This window comes from Ranitomeya imitator, unplaced genomic scaffold (genome assembly GCF_032444005.1).
Source record: "Ranitomeya imitator isolate aRanImi1 unplaced genomic scaffold, aRanImi1.pri SCAFFOLD_340, whole genome shotgun sequence".
Lineage (NCBI taxonomy): Eukaryota > Metazoa > Chordata > Amphibia > Anura > Dendrobatidae > Ranitomeya > Ranitomeya imitator.
In genome coordinates this window covers 14,577-32,616 of record NW_027193481.1, presented here as the reverse complement: position 1 = coordinate 32,616, position 18,040 = coordinate 14,577, and the positions used below count along the sequence as shown (strand labels likewise).

General features: G+C 47.0%; 13 non-coding genes across 13 annotated transcripts; all 13 read left to right on the top strand.

Annotated features, from left to right (window-relative positions):
• Positions 1-426: 426 nt before the first annotated feature.
• On the top strand, positions 427-617 carry LOC138653407 (U2 spliceosomal RNA). The gene has a single exon (XR_011315878.1). It is a non-coding gene; the product is annotated as a U2 spliceosomal RNA (small nuclear RNA).
• A 1,214-nt stretch (positions 618-1,831) lies between these two features.
• Positions 1,832-2,022, top strand: LOC138653406 (U2 spliceosomal RNA). The gene has a single exon (XR_011315877.1). It is a non-coding gene; the product is annotated as a U2 spliceosomal RNA (small nuclear RNA).
• A 1,213-nt stretch (positions 2,023-3,235) lies between these two features.
• On the top strand, positions 3,236-3,426 carry LOC138653405 (U2 spliceosomal RNA). Its single transcript, XR_011315876.1, has one exon. It is a non-coding gene; the product is annotated as a U2 spliceosomal RNA (small nuclear RNA).
• A 1,213-nt stretch (positions 3,427-4,639) lies between these two features.
• LOC138653404 (U2 spliceosomal RNA) lies at positions 4,640-4,830 on the top strand. The gene has a single exon (XR_011315875.1). It is a non-coding gene; the product is annotated as a U2 spliceosomal RNA (small nuclear RNA).
• Positions 4,831-6,043: 1,213 nt separating this feature from the next.
• On the top strand, positions 6,044-6,234 carry LOC138653403 (U2 spliceosomal RNA). The gene has a single exon (XR_011315874.1). It is a non-coding gene; the product is annotated as a U2 spliceosomal RNA (small nuclear RNA).
• Positions 6,235-7,447: 1,213 nt separating this feature from the next.
• Positions 7,448-7,638, top strand: LOC138653401 (U2 spliceosomal RNA). Its single transcript, XR_011315873.1, has one exon. It is a non-coding gene; the product is annotated as a U2 spliceosomal RNA (small nuclear RNA).
• Positions 7,639-8,851: 1,213 nt separating this feature from the next.
• On the top strand, positions 8,852-9,042 carry LOC138653400 (U2 spliceosomal RNA). Its single transcript, XR_011315872.1, has one exon. It is a non-coding gene; the product is annotated as a U2 spliceosomal RNA (small nuclear RNA).
• A 1,213-nt stretch (positions 9,043-10,255) lies between these two features.
• Positions 10,256-10,446, top strand: LOC138653398 (U2 spliceosomal RNA). Its single transcript, XR_011315870.1, has one exon. It is a non-coding gene; the product is annotated as a U2 spliceosomal RNA (small nuclear RNA).
• A 1,213-nt stretch (positions 10,447-11,659) lies between these two features.
• Positions 11,660-11,850, top strand: LOC138653397 (U2 spliceosomal RNA). The gene has a single exon (XR_011315869.1). It is a non-coding gene; the product is annotated as a U2 spliceosomal RNA (small nuclear RNA).
• Positions 11,851-13,063: 1,213 nt separating this feature from the next.
• LOC138653396 (U2 spliceosomal RNA) lies at positions 13,064-13,254 on the top strand. Its single transcript, XR_011315868.1, has one exon. It is a non-coding gene; the product is annotated as a U2 spliceosomal RNA (small nuclear RNA).
• Positions 13,255-14,467: 1,213 nt separating this feature from the next.
• On the top strand, positions 14,468-14,658 carry LOC138653395 (U2 spliceosomal RNA). The gene has a single exon (XR_011315867.1). It is a non-coding gene; the product is annotated as a U2 spliceosomal RNA (small nuclear RNA).
• A 1,213-nt stretch (positions 14,659-15,871) lies between these two features.
• On the top strand, positions 15,872-16,062 carry LOC138653394 (U2 spliceosomal RNA). Its single transcript, XR_011315866.1, has one exon. It is a non-coding gene; the product is annotated as a U2 spliceosomal RNA (small nuclear RNA).
• A 1,215-nt stretch (positions 16,063-17,277) lies between these two features.
• Positions 17,278-17,468, top strand: LOC138653393 (U2 spliceosomal RNA). Its single transcript, XR_011315865.1, has one exon. It is a non-coding gene; the product is annotated as a U2 spliceosomal RNA (small nuclear RNA).
• The last annotated feature ends 572 nt before the right edge of the window (positions 17,469-18,040 follow it).

The window sequence follows — 18,040 nt, the reverse complement described above, 5'->3', positions numbered from 1 at the left end:
GCAGAGAAAAATGGCGCCGTCTTCAGTCTGCTGCTGGAACAGCAGCAGACCACATGGTAGGGGGATTGTCTTTTTTTTTTTTAAAGGGGCAATTTGCAGACTTGCACTAATAGTTGCACTCTGGAGCGCCAAAGGGATGGAGGGTGTGTTCAGATGGGCGGAGTTATGCAGATCAGGCGGCGTTATGCAGATTAGGCGGAGTTAGGCAGATTTTTTAAAAACGCGTTGGGCCCAAATTGAACACACCCCCACACACCCCCACACACCCCCCACACGCCCCCACACACACCAGAACTGCCATTTGAGAAGGCATCCAGAGTTTAGAAAAAAAATGTCTTCCCCTGGGCAATCATCTTTTGGGCTCTCTCCACAGTGAGTCCTGGTTGTGGGCCATGGGGCGTCTGGAGTGGCAAACCATTTCAGGCTATCGCTTCTCGGCCTTTTGGCTAAGATCAAGTGTAGTATCTGTTCTTATCAGTTTAATATCTGATACGTCCCCTATTTGGGGACCATATATTAAATGGATTTTTAGAACAGGGAGCTGGAAATGGAGCTTGCTCTGTCCACTCCACGCATTGACCCGTTATTGCAGTATCTCCGGGAACAGTGCACCCCTTCTCTGATCCGGTTTCCAAAAACAGATTGAATTGAAATCAGCCCAGCAAGTTGTCATTTAACACTTTCTGAGAATTCTTTTCAGGGTCAAAGAAGCACGTTTCAGGTGGCAAATGTAGCAATTTGCTCAGTTTCACTGGACCGTTTGCAACATTTCCTGTGCCTTGCTTTCACCTGTGCATGTTCAGCATTGGATTGCATCCAATATGCAATCAATCAATCAAGCAATCAAGCAATCTTTGCTGGTTGCAACAGGTGTGTTAAGATGTAGGCCCGAATGAGGCCTTTGTAACAGTGTTGCTAATATATTGTGCCATCTACAAAATTAGGCCGCCTGCCTGCCTGCCTGCCTGCCTGCCTGCCTGCCTGCCTGCCTGCCTGCCTGCCTGCTGTCTGTCAGCATGAAGTGTTTAAATTGAAGTATCCTACGAGTAGTTCGGCCATACATACTACATTTGTGACCGCATGCACAAATTCCTTTGTAAAACATTGGCTCCCTCTTGTGGACCACTGACTTTTAATTATGTGGTGTATGATATGTATTTCAATAAAGAAGGAAAAATGGTGTCTGTGATGATCTTGAATGTGCTAGTCTTGTCTATTTTGTCTTGTACTGTGTGAGTAGTATTCTAATGCTTTTGACCAACTGGGTGCGCTGCTGCTGCCTGCCCGCCTGCAGTAGATAGAATCTATGCACGGAACCTTCACCTGCTGCTGCTGTCACAATGGGGCCTTCAGCCATTGACTCCGGAACTCTCACGTGTCACAATGGGCTCTGGACTTATCTAAGGCAGAGAAAAATGGCGCCGTCTTCAGTCTGCTGCTGGAACAGCAGCAGACCACATGGTAGGGGGATTGTCTTTTTTTTTTTTAAAGGGGCAATTTGCAGACTTGCACTAATAGTTGCACTCTGGAGCGCCAAAGGGATGGAGGGTGTGTTCAGATGGGCGGAGTTATGCAGATCAGGCGGCGTTATGCAGATTAGGCGGAGTTAGGCAGATTTTTTAAAAACGCGTTGGGCCCAAATTGAACACACCCCCACACACCCCCACACACCCCCCACACGCCCCCACACACACCAGAACTGCCATTTGAGAAGGCATCCAGAGTTTAGAAAAAAAATGTCTTCCCCTGGGCAATCATCTTTTGGGCTCTCTCCACAGTGAGTCCTGGTTGTGGGCCATGGGGCGTCTGGAGTGGCAAACCATTTCAGGCTATCGCTTCTCGGCCTTTTGGCTAAGATCAAGTGTAGTATCTGTTCTTATCAGTTTAATATCTGATACGTCCCCTATTTGGGGACCATATATTAAATGGATTTTTAGAACAGGGAGCTGGAAATGGAGCTTGCTCTGTCCACTCCACGCATTGACCCGTTATTGCAGTATCTCCGGGAACAGTGCACCCCTTCTCTGATCCGGTTTCCAAAAACAGATTGAATTGAAATCAGCCCAGCAAGTTGTCATTTAACACTTTCTGAGAATTCTTTTCAGGGTCAAAGAAGCACGTTTCAGGTGGCAAATGTAGCAATTTGCTCAGTTTCACTGGACCGTTTGCAACATTTCCTGTGCCTTGCTTTCACCTGTGCATGTTCAGCATTGGATTGCATCCAATATGCAATCAATCAATCAAGCAATCAAGCAATCTTTGCTGGTTGCAACAGGTGTGTTAAGATGTAGGCCCGAATGAGGCCTTTGTAACAGTGTTGCTAATATATTGTGCCATCTACAAAATTAGGCCCCTGCCTGCCTGCCTGCCTGCCTGCCTGCCTGCCTGCCTGCCTGCCTGCCTGCCTGCTGTCTGTCAGCATGAAGTGTTTAAATTGAAGTATCCTACGAGTAGTTCGGCCATACATACTACATTTGTGACCGCATGCACAAATTCCTTTGTAAAACATTGGCTCCCTCTTGTGGACCACTGACTTTTAATTATGTGGTGTATGATATGTATTTCAATAAAGAAGGAAAAATGGTGTCTGTGATGATCTTGAATGTGCTAGTCTTGTCTATTTTGTCTTGTACTGTGTGAGTAGTATTCTAATGCTTTTGACCAACTGGGTGCGCTGCTGCTGCCTGCCCGCCTGCAGTAGATAGAATCTATGCACGGAACCTTCACCTGCTGCTGCTGTCACAATGGGGCCTTCAGCCATTGACTCCGGAACTCTCACGTGTCACAATGGGCTCTGGACTTATCTAAGGCAGAGAAAAATGGCGCCGTCTTCAGTCTGCTGCTGGAACAGCAGCAGACCACATGGTAGGGGGATTGTCTTTTTTTTTTTTAAAGGGGCAATTTGCAGACTTGCACTAATAGTTGCACTCTGGAGCGCCAAAGGGATGGAGGGTGTGTTCAGATGGGCGGAGTTATGCAGATCAGGCGGCGTTATGCAGATTAGGCGGAGTTAGGCAGATTTTTTAAAAACGCGTTGGGCCCAAATTGAACACACCCCCACACACCCCCACACACCCCCCACACGCCCCCACACACACCAGAACTGCCATTTGAGAAGGCATCCAGAGTTTAGAAAAAAAATGTCTTCCCCTGGGCAATCATCTTTTGGGCTCTCTCCACAGTGAGTCCTGGTTGTGGGCCATGGGGCGTCTGGAGTGGCAAACCATTTCAGGCTATCGCTTCTCGGCCTTTTGGCTAAGATCAAGTGTAGTATCTGTTCTTATCAGTTTAATATCTGATACGTCCCCTATTTGGGGACCATATATTAAATGGATTTTTAGAACAGGGAGCTGGAAATGGAGCTTGCTCTGTCCACTCCACGCATTGACCCGTTATTGCAGTATCTCCGGGAACAGTGCACCCCTTCTCTGATCCGGTTTCCAAAAACAGATTGAATTGAAATCAGCCCAGCAAGTTGTCATTTAACACTTTCTGAGAATTCTTTTCAGGGTCAAAGAAGCACGTTTCAGGTGGCAAATGTAGCAATTTGCTCAGTTTCACTGGACCGTTTGCAACATTTCCTGTGCCTTGCTTTCACCTGTGCATGTTCAGCATTGGATTGCATCCAATATGCAATCAATCAATCAAGCAATCAAGCAATCTTTGCTGGTTGCAACAGGTGTGTTAAGATGTAGGCCCGAATGAGGCCTTTGTAACAGTGTTGCTAATATATTGTGCCATCTACAAAATTAGGCCCCTGCCTGCCTGCCTGCCTGCCTGCCTGCCTGCCTGCCTGCCTGCCTGCCTGCCTGCTGTCTGTCAGCATGAAGTGTTTAAATTGAAGTATCCTACGAGTAGTTCGGCCATACATACTACATTTGTGACCGCATGCACAAATTCCTTTGTAAAACATTGGCTCCCTCTTGTGGACCACTGACTTTTAATTATGTGGTGTATGATATGTATTTCAATAAAGAAGGAAAAATGGTGTCTGTGATGATCTTGAATGTGCTAGTCTTGTCTATTTTGTCTTGTACTGTGTGAGTAGTATTCTAATGCTTTTGACCAACTGGGTGCGCTGCTGCTGCCTGCCCGCCTGCAGTAGATAGAATCTATGCACGGAACCTTCACCTGCTGCTGCTGTCACAATGGGGCCTTCAGCCATTGACTCCGGAACTCTCACGTGTCACAATGGGCTCTGGACTTATCTAAGGCAGAGAAAAATGGCGCCGTCTTCAGTCTGCTGCTGGAACAGCAGCAGACCACATGGTAGGGGGATTGTCTTTTTTTTTTTTAAAGGGGCAATTTGCAGACTTGCACTAATAGTTGCACTCTGGAGCGCCAAAGGGATGGAGGGTGTGTTCAGATGGGCGGAGTTATGCAGATCAGGCGGCGTTATGCAGATTAGGCGGAGTTAGGCAGATTTTTTAAAAACGCGTTGGGCCCAAATTGAACACACCCCCACACACCCCCACACACCCCCCACACGCCCCCACACACACCAGAACTGCCATTTGAGAAGGCATCCAGAGTTTAGAAAAAAAATGTCTTCCCCTGGGCAATCATCTTTTGGGCTCTCTCCACAGTGAGTCCTGGTTGTGGGCCATGGGGCGTCTGGAGTGGCAAACCATTTCAGGCTATCGCTTCTCGGCCTTTTGGCTAAGATCAAGTGTAGTATCTGTTCTTATCAGTTTAATATCTGATACGTCCCCTATTTGGGGACCATATATTAAATGGATTTTTAGAACAGGGAGCTGGAAATGGAGCTTGCTCTGTCCACTCCACGCATTGACCCGTTATTGCAGTATCTCCGGGAACAGTGCACCCCTTCTCTGATCCGGTTTCCAAAAACAGATTGAATTGAAATCAGCCCAGCAAGTTGTCATTTAACACTTTCTGAGAATTCTTTTCAGGGTCAAAGAAGCACGTTTCAGGTGGCAAATGTAGCAATTTGCTCAGTTTCACTGGACCGTTTGCAACATTTCCTGTGCCTTGCTTTCACCTGTGCATGTTCAGCATTGGATTGCATCCAATATGCAATCAATCAATCAAGCAATCAAGCAATCTTTGCTGGTTGCAACAGGTGTGTTAAGATGTAGGCCCGAATGAGGCCTTTGTAACAGTGTTGCTAATATATTGTGCCATCTACAAAATTAGGCCCCTGCCTGCCTGCCTGCCTGCCTGCCTGCCTGCCTGCCTGCCTGCCTGCCTGCCTGCTGTCTGTCAGCATGAAGTGTTTAAATTGAAGTATCCTACGAGTAGTTCGGCCATACATACTACATTTGTGACCGCATGCACAAATTCCTTTGTAAAACATTGGCTCCCTCTTGTGGACCACTGACTTTTAATTATGTGGTGTATGATATGTATTTCAATAAAGAAGGAAAAATGGTGTCTGTGATGATCTTGAATGTGCTAGTCTTGTCTATTTTGTCTTGTACTGTGTGAGTAGTATTCTAATGCTTTTGACCAACTGGGTGCGCTGCTGCTGCCTGCCCGCCTGCAGTAGATAGAATCTATGCACGGAACCTTCACCTGCTGCTGCTGTCACAATGGGGCCTTCAGCCATTGACTCCGGAACTCTCACGTGTCACAATGGGCTCTGGACTTATCTAAGGCAGAGAAAAATGGCGCCGTCTTCAGTCTGCTGCTGGAACAGCAGCAGACCACATGGTAGGGGGATTGTCTTTTTTTTTTTTAAAGGGGCAATTTGCAGACTTGCACTAATAGTTGCACTCTGGAGCGCCAAAGGGATGGAGGGTGTGTTCAGATGGGCGGAGTTATGCAGATCAGGCGGCGTTATGCAGATTAGGCGGAGTTAGGCAGATTTTTTAAAAACGCGTTGGGCCCAAATTGAACACACCCCCACACACCCCCACACACCCCCCACACGCCCCCACACACACCAGAACTGCCATTTGAGAAGGCATCCAGAGTTTAGAAAAAAAATGTCTTCCCCTGGGCAATCATCTTTTGGGCTCTCTCCACAGTGAGTCCTGGTTGTGGGCCATGGGGCGTCTGGAGTGGCAAACCATTTCAGGCTATCGCTTCTCGGCCTTTTGGCTAAGATCAAGTGTAGTATCTGTTCTTATCAGTTTAATATCTGATACGTCCCCTATTTGGGGACCATATATTAAATGGATTTTTAGAACAGGGAGCTGGAAATGGAGCTTGCTCTGTCCACTCCACGCATTGACCCGTTATTGCAGTATCTCCGGGAACAGTGCACCCCTTCTCTGATCCGGTTTCCAAAAACAGATTGAATTGAAATCAGCCCAGCAAGTTGTCATTTAACACTTTCTGAGAATTCTTTTCAGGGTCAAAGAAGCACGTTTCAGGTGGCAAATGTAGCAATTTGCTCAGTTTCACTGGACCGTTTGCAACATTTCCTGTGCCTTGCTTTCACCTGTGCATGTTCAGCATTGGATTGCATCCAATATGCAATCAATCAATCAAGCAATCAAGCAATCTTTGCTGGTTGCAACAGGTGTGTTAAGATGTAGGCCCGAATGAGGCCTTTGTAACAGTGTTGCTAATATATTGTGCCATCTACAAAATTAGGCCCCTGCCTGCCTGCCTGCCTGCCTGCCTGCCTGCCTGCCTGCCTGCCTGCCTGCCTGCTGTCTGTCAGCATGAAGTGTTTAAATTGAAGTATCCTACGAGTAGTTCGGCCATACATACTACATTTGTGACCGCATGCACAAATTCCTTTGTAAAACATTGGCTCCCTCTTGTGGACCACTGACTTTTAATTATGTGGTGTATGATATGTATTTCAATAAAGAAGGAAAAATGGTGTCTGTGATGATCTTGAATGTGCTAGTCTTGTCTATTTTGTCTTGTACTGTGTGAGTAGTATTCTAATGCTTTTGACCAACTGGGTGCGCTGCTGCTGCCTGCCCGCCTGCAGTAGATAGAATCTATGCACGGAACCTTCACCTGCTGCTGCTGTCACAATGGGGCCTTCAGCCATTGACTCCGGAACTCTCACGTGTCACAATGGGCTCTGGACTTATCTAAGGCAGAGAAAAATGGCGCCGTCTTCAGTCTGCTGCTGGAACAGCAGCAGACCACATGGTAGGGGGATTGTCTTTTTTTTTTTTAAAGGGGCAATTTGCAGACTTGCACTAATAGTTGCACTCTGGAGCGCCAAAGGGATGGAGGGTGTGTTCAGATGGGCGGAGTTATGCAGATCAGGCGGCGTTATGCAGATTAGGCGGAGTTAGGCAGATTTTTTAAAAACGCGTTGGGCCCAAATTGAACACACCCCCACACACCCCCACACACCCCCCACACGCCCCCACACACACCAGAACTGCCATTTGAGAAGGCATCCAGAGTTTAGAAAAAAAATGTCTTCCCCTGGGCAATCATCTTTTGGGCTCTCTCCACAGTGAGTCCTGGTTGTGGGCCATGGGGCGTCTGGAGTGGCAAACCATTTCAGGCTATCGCTTCTCGGCCTTTTGGCTAAGATCAAGTGTAGTATCTGTTCTTATCAGTTTAATATCTGATACGTCCCCTATTTGGGGACCATATATTAAATGGATTTTTAGAACAGGGAGCTGGAAATGGAGCTTGCTCTGTCCACTCCACGCATTGACCCGTTATTGCAGTATCTCCGGGAACAGTGCACCCCTTCTCTGATCCGGTTTCCAAAAACAGATTGAATTGAAATCAGCCCAGCAAGTTGTCATTTAACACTTTCTGAGAATTCTTTTCAGGGTCAAAGAAGCACGTTTCAGGTGGCAAATGTAGCAATTTGCTCAGTTTCACTGGACCGTTTGCAACATTTCCTGTGCCTTGCTTTCACCTGTGCATGTTCAGCATTGGATTGCATCCAATATGCAATCAATCAATCAAGCAATCAAGCAATCTTTGCTGGTTGCAACAGGTGTGTTAAGATGTAGGCCCGAATGAGGCCTTTGTAACAGTGTTGCTAATATATTGTGCCATCTACAAAATTAGGCCCCTGCCTGCCTGCCTGCCTGCCTGCCTGCCTGCCTGCCTGCCTGCCTGCCTGCCTGCTGTCTGTCAGCATGAAGTGTTTAAATTGAAGTATCCTACGAGTAGTTCGGCCATACATACTACATTTGTGACCGCATGCACAAATTCCTTTGTAAAACATTGGCTCCCTCTTGTGGACCACTGACTTTTAATTATGTGGTGTATGATATGTATTTCAATAAAGAAGGAAAAATGGTGTCTGTGATGATCTTGAATGTGCTAGTCTTGTCTATTTTGTCTTGTACTGTGTGAGTAGTATTCTAATGCTTTTGACCAACTGGGTGCGCTGCTGCTGCCTGCCCGCCTGCAGTAGATAGAATCTATGCACGGAACCTTCACCTGCTGCTGCTGTCACAATGGGGCCTTCAGCCATTGACTCCGGAACTCTCACGTGTCACAATGGGCTCTGGACTTATCTAAGGCAGAGAAAAATGGCGCCGTCTTCAGTCTGCTGCTGGAACAGCAGCAGACCACATGGTAGGGGGATTGTCTTTTTTTTTTTTAAAGGGGCAATTTGCAGACTTGCACTAATAGTTGCACTCTGGAGCGCCAAAGGGATGGAGGGTGTGTTCAGATGGGCGGAGTTATGCAGATCAGGCGGCGTTATGCAGATTAGGCGGAGTTAGGCAGATTTTTTAAAAACGCGTTGGGCCCAAATTGAACACACCCCCACACACCCCCACACACCCCCCACACGCCCCCACACACACCAGAACTGCCATTTGAGAAGGCATCCAGAGTTTAGAAAAAAAATGTCTTCCCCTGGGCAATCATCTTTTGGGCTCTCTCCACAGTGAGTCCTGGTTGTGGGCCATGGGGCGTCTGGAGTGGCAAACCATTTCAGGCTATCGCTTCTCGGCCTTTTGGCTAAGATCAAGTGTAGTATCTGTTCTTATCAGTTTAATATCTGATACGTCCCCTATTTGGGGACCATATATTAAATGGATTTTTAGAACAGGGAGCTGGAAATGGAGCTTGCTCTGTCCACTCCACGCATTGACCCGTTATTGCAGTATCTCCGGGAACAGTGCACCCCTTCTCTGATCCGGTTTCCAAAAACAGATTGAATTGAAATCAGCCCAGCAAGTTGTCATTTAACACTTTCTGAGAATTCTTTTCAGGGTCAAAGAAGCACGTTTCAGGTGGCAAATGTAGCAATTTGCTCAGTTTCACTGGACCGTTTGCAACATTTCCTGTGCCTTGCTTTCACCTGTGCATGTTCAGCATTGGATTGCATCCAATATGCAATCAATCAATCAAGCAATCAAGCAATCTTTGCTGGTTGCAACAGGTGTGTTAAGATGTAGGCCCGAATGAGGCCTTTGTAACAGTGTTGCTAATATATTGTGCCATCTACAAAATTAGGCCCCTGCCTGCCTGCCTGCCTGCCTGCCTGCCTGCCTGCCTGCCTGCCTGCCTGCCTGCTGTCTGTCAGCATGAAGTGTTTAAATTGAAGTATCCTACGAGTAGTTCGGCCATACATACTACATTTGTGACCGCATGCACAAATTCCTTTGTAAAACATTGGCTCCCTCTTGTGGACCACTGACTTTTAATTATGTGGTGTATGATATGTATTTCAATAAAGAAGGAAAAATGGTGTCTGTGATGATCTTGAATGTGCTAGTCTTGTCTATTTTGTCTTGTACTGTGTGAGTAGTATTCTAATGCTTTTGACCAACTGGGTGCGCTGCTGCTGCCTGCCCGCCTGCAGTAGATAGAATCTATGCACGGAACCTTCACCTGCTGCTGCTGTCACAATGGGGCCTTCAGCCATTGACTCCGGAACTCTCACGTGTCACAATGGGCTCTGGACTTATCTAAGGCAGAGAAAAATGGCGCCGTCTTCAGTCTGCTGCTGGAACAGCAGCAGACCACATGGTAGGGGGATTGTCTTTTTTTTTTTTAAAGGGGCAATTTGCAGACTTGCACTAATAGTTGCACTCTGGAGCGCCAAAGGGATGGAGGGTGTGTTCAGATGGGCGGAGTTATGCAGATCAGGCGGCGTTATGCAGATTAGGCGGAGTTAGGCAGATTTTTTAAAAACGCGTTGGGCCCAAATTGAACACACCCCCACACACCCCCACACACCCCCCACACGCCCCCACACACACCAGAACTGCCATTTGAGAAGGCATCCAGAGTTTAGAAAAAAAATGTCTTCCCCTGGGCAATCATCTTTTGGGCTCTCTCCACAGTGAGTCCTGGTTGTGGGCCATGGGGCGTCTGGAGTGGCAAACCATTTCAGGCTATCGCTTCTCGGCCTTTTGGCTAAGATCAAGTGTAGTATCTGTTCTTATCAGTTTAATATCTGATACGTCCCCTATTTGGGGACCATATATTAAATGGATTTTTAGAACAGGGAGCTGGAAATGGAGCTTGCTCTGTCCACTCCACGCATTGACCCGTTATTGCAGTATCTCCGGGAACAGTGCACCCCTTCTCTGATCCGGTTTCCAAAAACAGATTGAATTGAAATCAGCCCAGCAAGTTGTCATTTAACACTTTCTGAGAATTCTTTTCAGGGTCAAAGAAGCACGTTTCAGGTGGCAAATGTAGCAATTTGCTCAGTTTCACTGGACCGTTTGCAACATTTCCTGTGCCTTGCTTTCACCTGTGCATGTTCAGCATTGGATTGCATCCAATATGCAATCAATCAATCAAGCAATCAAGCAATCTTTGCTGGTTGCAACAGGTGTGTTAAGATGTAGGCCCGAATGAGGCCTTTGTAACAGTGTTGCTAATATATTGTGCCATCTACAAAATTAGGCCCCTGCCTGCCTGCCTGCCTGCCTGCCTGCCTGCCTGCCTGCCTGCCTGCCTGCCTGCTGTCTGTCAGCATGAAGTGTTTAAATTGAAGTATCCTACGAGTAGTTCGGCCATACATACTACATTTGTGACCGCATGCACAAATTCCTTTGTAAAACATTGGCTCCCTCTTGTGGACCACTGACTTTTAATTATGTGGTGTATGATATGTATTTCAATAAAGAAGGAAAAATGGTGTCTGTGATGATCTTGAATGTGCTAGTCTTGTCTATTTTGTCTTGTACTGTGTGAGTAGTATTCTAATGCTTTTGACCAACTGGGTGCGCTGCTGCTGCCTGCCCGCCTGCAGTAGATAGAATCTATGCACGGAACCTTCACCTGCTGCTGCTGTCACAATGGGGCCTTCAGCCATTGACTCCGGAACTCTCACGTGTCACAATGGGCTCTGGACTTATCTAAGGCAGAGAAAAATGGCGCCGTCTTCAGTCTGCTGCTGGAACAGCAGCAGACCACATGGTAGGGGGATTGTCTTTTTTTTTTTTAAAGGGGCAATTTGCAGACTTGCACTAATAGTTGCACTCTGGAGCGCCAAAGGGATGGAGGGTGTGTTCAGATGGGCGGAGTTATGCAGATCAGGCGGCGTTATGCAGATTAGGCGGAGTTAGGCAGATTTTTTAAAAACGCGTTGGGCCCAAATTGAACACACCCCCACACACCCCCACACACCCCCCACACGCCCCCACACACACCAGAACTGCCATTTGAGAAGGCATCCAGAGTTTAGAAAAAAAATGTCTTCCCCTGGGCAATCATCTTTTGGGCTCTCTCCACAGTGAGTCCTGGTTGTGGGCCATGGGGCGTCTGGAGTGGCAAACCATTTCAGGCTATCGCTTCTCGGCCTTTTGGCTAAGATCAAGTGTAGTATCTGTTCTTATCAGTTTAATATCTGATACGTCCCCTATTTGGGGACCATATATTAAATGGATTTTTAGAACAGGGAGCTGGAAATGGAGCTTGCTCTGTCCACTCCACGCATTGACCCGTTATTGCAGTATCTCCGGGAACAGTGCACCCCTTCTCTGATCCGGTTTCCAAAAACAGATTGAATTGAAATCAGCCCAGCAAGTTGTCATTTAACACTTTCTGAGAATTCTTTTCAGGGTCAAAGAAGCACGTTTCAGGTGGCAAATGTAGCAATTTGCTCAGTTTCACTGGACCGTTTGCAACATTTCCTGTGCCTTGCTTTCACCTGTGCATGTTCAGCATTGGATTGCATCCAATATGCAATCAATCAATCAAGCAATCAAGCAATCTTTGCTGGTTGCAACAGGTGTGTTAAGATGTAGGCCCGAATGAGGCCTTTGTAACAGTGTTGCTAATATATTGTGCCATCTACAAAATTAGGCCCCTGCCTGCCTGCCTGCCTGCCTGCCTGCCTGCCTGCCTGCCTGCCTGCCTGCCTGCTGTCTGTCAGCATGAAGTGTTTAAATTGAAGTATCCTACGAGTAGTTCGGCCATACATACTACATTTGTGACCGCATGCACAAATTCCTTTGTAAAACATTGGCTCCCTCTTGTGGACCACTGACTTTTAATTATGTGGTGTATGATATGTATTTCAATAAAGAAGGAAAAATGGTGTCTGTGATGATCTTGAATGTGCTAGTCTTGTCTATTTTGTCTTGTACTGTGTGAGTAGTATTCTAATGCTTTTGACCAACTGGGTGCGCTGCTGCTGCCTGCCCGCCTGCAGTAGATAGAATCTATGCACGGAACCTTCACCTGCTGCTGCTGTCACAATGGGGCCTTCAGCCATTGACTCCGGAACTCTCACGTGTCACAATGGGCTCTGGACTTATCTAAGGCAGAGAAAAATGGCGCCGTCTTCAGTCTGCTGCTGGAACAGCAGCAGACCACATGGTAGGGGGATTGTCTTTTTTTTTTTTAAAGGGGCAATTTGCAGACTTGCACTAATAGTTGCACTCTGGAGCGCCAAAGGGATGGAGGGTGTGTTCAGATGGGCGGAGTTATGCAGATCAGGCGGCGTTATGCAGATTAGGCGGAGTTAGGCAGATTTTTTAAAAACGCGTTGGGCCCAAATTGAACACACCCCCACACACCCCCACACACCCCCCACACGCCCCCACACACACCAGAACTGCCATTTGAGAAGGCATCCAGAGTTTAGAAAAAAAATGTCTTCCCCTGGGCAATCATCTTTTGGGCTCTCTCCACAGTGAGTCCTGGTTGTGGGCCATGGGGCGTCTGGAGTGGCAAACCATTTCAGGCTATCGCTTCTCGGCCTTTTGGCTAAGATCAAGTGTAGTATCTGTTCTTATCAGTTTAATATCTGATACGTCCCCTATTTGGGGACCATATATTAAATGGATTTTTAGAACAGGGAGCTGGAAATGGAGCTTGCTCTGTCCACTCCACGCATTGACCCGTTATTGCAGTATCTCCGGGAACAGTGCACCCCTTCTCTGATCCGGTTTCCAAAAACAGATTGAATTGAAATCAGCCCAGCAAGTTGTCATTTAACACTTTCTGAGAATTCTTTTCAGGGTCAAAGAAGCACGTTTCAGGTGGCAAATGTAGCAATTTGCTCAGTTTCACTGGACCGTTTGCAACATTTCCTGTGCCTTGCTTTCACCTGTGCATGTTCAGCATTGGATTGCATCCAATATGCAATCAATCAATCAAGCAATCAAGCAATCTTTGCTGGTTGCAACAGGTGTGTTAAGATGTAGGCCCGAATGAGGCCTTTGTAACAGTGTTGCTAATATATTGTGCCATCTACAAAATTAGGCCCCTGCCTGCCTGCCTGCCTGCCTGCCTGCCTGCCTGCCTGCCTGCCTGCCTGCCTGCTGTCTGTCAGCATGAAGTGTTTAAATTGAAGTATCCTACGAGTAGTTCGGCCATACATACTACATTTGTGACCGCATGCACAAATTCCTTTGTAAAACATTGGCTCCCTCTTGTGGACCACTGACTTTTAATTATGTGGTGTATGATATGTATTTCAATAAAGAAGGAAAAATGGTGTCTGTGATGATCTTGAATGTGCTAGTCTTGTCTATTTTGTCTTGTACTGTGTGAGTAGTATTCTAATGCTTTTGACCAACTGGGTGCGCTGCTGCTGCCTGCCCGCCTGCAGTAGATAGAATCTATGCACGGAACCTTCACCTGCTGCTGCTGTCACAATGGGGCCTTCAGCCATTGACTCCGGAACTCTCACGTGTCACAATGGGCTCTGGACTTATCTAAGGCAGAGAAAAATGGCGCCGTCTTCAGTCTGCTGCTGGAACAGCAGCAGACCACATGGTAGGGGGATTGTCTTTTTTTTTTTTAAAGGGGCAATTTGCAGACTTGCACTAATAGTTGCACTCTGGAGCGCCAAAGGGATGGAGGGTGTGTTCAGATGGGCGGAGTTATGCAGATCAGGCGGCGTTATGCAGATTAGGCGGAGTTAGGCAGATTTTTTAAAAACGCGTTGGGCCCAAATTGAACACACCCCCACACACCCCCACACACCCCCCACACGCCCCCACACACACCAGAACTGCCATTTGAGAAGGCATCCAGAGTTTAGAAAAAAAATGTCTTCCCCTGGGCAATCATCTTTTGGGCTCTCTCCACAGTGAGTCCTGGTTGTGGGCCATGGGGCGTCTGGAGTGGCAAACCATTTCAGGCTATCGCTTCTCGGCCTTTTGGCTAAGATCAAGTGTAGTATCTGTTCTTATCAGTTTAATATCTGATACGTCCCCTATTTGGGGACCATATATTAAATGGATTTTTAGAACAGGGAGCTGGAAATGGAGCTTGCTCTGTCCACTCCACGCATTGACCCGTTATTGCAGTATCTCCGGGAACAGTGCACCCCTTCTCTGATCCGGTTTCCAAAAACAGATTGAATTGAAATCAGCCCAGCAAGTTGTCATTTAACACTTTCTGAGAATTCTTTTCAGGGTCAAAGAAGCACGTTTCAGGTGGCAAATGTAGCAATTTGCTCAGTTTCACTGGACCGTTTGCAACATTTCCTGTGCCTTGCTTTCACCTGTGCATGTTCAGCATTGGATTGCATCCAATATGCAATCAATCAATCAAGCAATCAAGCAATCTTTGCTGGTTGCAACAGGTGTGTTAAGATGTAGGCCCGAATGAGGCCTTTGTAACAGTGTTGCTAATATATTGTGCCATCTACAAAATTAGGCCCCTGCCTGCCTGCCTGCCTGCCTGCCTGCCTGCCTGCCTGCCTGCCTGCCTGCCTGCTGTCTGTCAGCATGAAGTGTTTAAATTGAAGTATCCTACGAGTAGTTCGGCCATACATACTACATTTGTGACCGCATGCACAAATTCCTTTGTAAAACATTGGCTCCCTCTTGTGGACCACTGACTTTTAATTATGTGGTGTATGATATGTATTTCAATAAAGAAGGAAAAATGGTGTCTGTGATGATCTTGAATGTGCTAGTCTTGTCTATTTTGTCTTGTACTGTGTGAGTAGTATTCTAATGCTTTTGACCAACTGGGTGCGCTGCTGCTGCCTGCCCGCCTGCAGTAGATAGAATCTATGCACGGAACCTTCACCTGCTGCTGCTGTCACAATGGGGCCTTCAGCCATTGACTCCGGAACTCTCACGTGTCACAATGGGCTCTGGACTTATCTAAGGCAGAGAAAAATGGCGCCGTCTTCAGTCTGCTGCTGGAACAGCAGCAGACCACATGGTAGGGGGATTGTCTTTTTTTTTTTTAAAGGGGCAATTTGCAGACTTGCACTAATAGTTGCACTCTGGAGCGCCAAAGGGATGGAGGGTGTGTTCAGATGGGCGGAGTTATGCAGATCAGGCGGCGTTATGCAGATTAGGCGGAGTTAGGCAGATTTTTTAAAAACGCGTTGGGCCCAAATTGAACACACCCCCACACACCCCCACACACCCCCCACACGCCCCCACACACACCAGAACTGCCATTTGAGAAGGCATCCAGAGTTTAGAAAAAAAATGTCTTCCCCTGGGCAATCATCTTTTGGGCTCTCTCCACAGTGAGTCCTGGTTGTGGGCCATGGGGCGTCTGGAGTGGCAAACCATTTCAGGCTATCGCTTCTCGGCCTTTTGGCTAAGATCAAGTGTAGTATCTGTTCTTATCAGTTTAATATCTGATACGTCCCCTATTTGGGGACCATATATTAAATGGATTTTTAGAACAGGGAGCTGGAAATGGAGCTTGCTCTGTCCACTCCACGCATTGACCCGTTATTGCAGTATCTCCGGGAACAGTGCACCCCTTCTCTGATCCGGTTTCCAAAAACAGATTGAATTGAAATCAGCCCAGCAAGTTGTCATTTAACACTTTCTGAGAATTCTTTTCAGGGTCAAAGAAGCACGTTTCAGGTGGCAAATGTAGCAATTTGCTCAGTTTCACTGGACCGTTTGCAACATTTCCTGTGCCTTGCTTTCACCTGTGCATGTTCAGCATTGGATTGCATCCAATATGCAATCAATCAATCAAGCAATCAAGCAATCTTTGCTGGTTGCAACAGGTGTGTTAAGATGTAGGCCCGAATGAGGCCTTTGTAACAGTGTTGCTAATATATTGTGCCATCTACAAAATTAGGCCCCTGCCTGCCTGCCTGCCTGCCTGCCTGCCTGCCTGCCTGCCTGCCTGCCTGCCTGCTGTCTGTCAGCATGAAGTGTTTAAATTGAAGTATCCTACGAGTAGTTCGGCCATACATACTACATTTGTGACCGCATGCACAAATTCCTTTGTAAAACATTGGCTCCCTCTTGTGGACCACTGACTTTTAATTATGTGGTGTATGATATGTATTTCAATAAAGAAGGAAAAATGGTGTCTGTGATGATCTTGAATGTGCTAGTCTTGTCTATTTTGTCTTGTACTGTGTGAGTAGTATTCTAATGCTTTTGACCAACTGGGTGCGCTGCTGCTGCCTGCCCGCCTGCAGTAGATAGAATCTATGCACGGAACCTTCACCTGCTGCTGCTGTCACAATGGGGCCTTCAGCCATTGACTCCGGAACTCTCACGTGTCACAATGGGCTCTGGACTTATCTAAGGCAGAGAAAAATGGCGCCGTCTTCAGTCTGCTGCTGGAACAGCAGCAGACCACATGGTAGGGGGATTGTCTTTTTTTTTTTTAAAGGGGCAATTTGCAGACTTGCACTAATAGTTGCACTCTGGAGCGCCAAAGGGATGGAGGGTGTGTTCAGATGGGCGGAGTTATGCAGATCAGGCGGCGTTATGCAGATTAGGCGGAGTTAGGCAGATTTTTTAAAAACGCGTTGGTGGCCCAAATTGAACACACCCCCACACACCCCCACACACCCCCCACACGCCCCCACACACACCAGAACTGCCATTTGAGAAGGCATCCAGAGTTTAGAAAAAAAATGTCTTCCCCTGGGCAATCATCTTTTGGGCTCTCTCCACAGTGAGTCCTGGTTGTGGGCCATGGGGCGTCTGGAGTGGCAAACCATTTCAGGCTATCGCTTCTCGGCCTTTTGGCTAAGATCAAGTGTAGTATCTGTTCTTATCAGTTTAATATCTGATACGTCCCCTATTTGGGGACCATATATTAAATGGATTTTTAGAACAGGGAGCTGGAAATGGAGCTTGCTCTGTCCACTCCACGCATTGACCCGTTATTGCAGTATCTCCGGGAACAGTGCACCCCTTCTCTGATCCGGTTTCCAAAAACAGATTGAATTGAAATCAGCCCAGCAAGTTGTCATTTAACACTTTCTGAGAATTCTTTTCAGGGTCAAAGAAGCACGTTTCAGGTGGCAAATGTAGCAATTTGCTCAGTTTCACTGGACCGTTTGCAACATTTCCTGTGCCTTGCTTTCACCTGTGCATGTTCAGCATTGGATTGCATCCAATATGCAATCAATCAATCAAGCAATCAAGCAATCTTTGCTGGTTGCAACAGGTGTGTTAAGATGTAGGCCCGAATGAGGCCTTTGTAACAGTGTTGCTAATATATTGTGCCATCTACAAAATTAGGCCCCTGCCTGCCTGCCTGCCTGCCTGCCTGCCTGCCTGCCTGCCTGCCTGCCTGCCTGCTGTCTGTCAGCATGAAGTGTTTAAATTGAAGTATCCTACGAGTAGTTCGGCCATACATACTACATTTGTGACCGCATGCACAAATTCCTTTGTAAAACATTGGCTCCCTCTTGTGGACCACTGACTTTTAATTATGTGGTGTATGATATGTATTTCAATAAAGAAGGAAAAATGGTGTCTGTGAT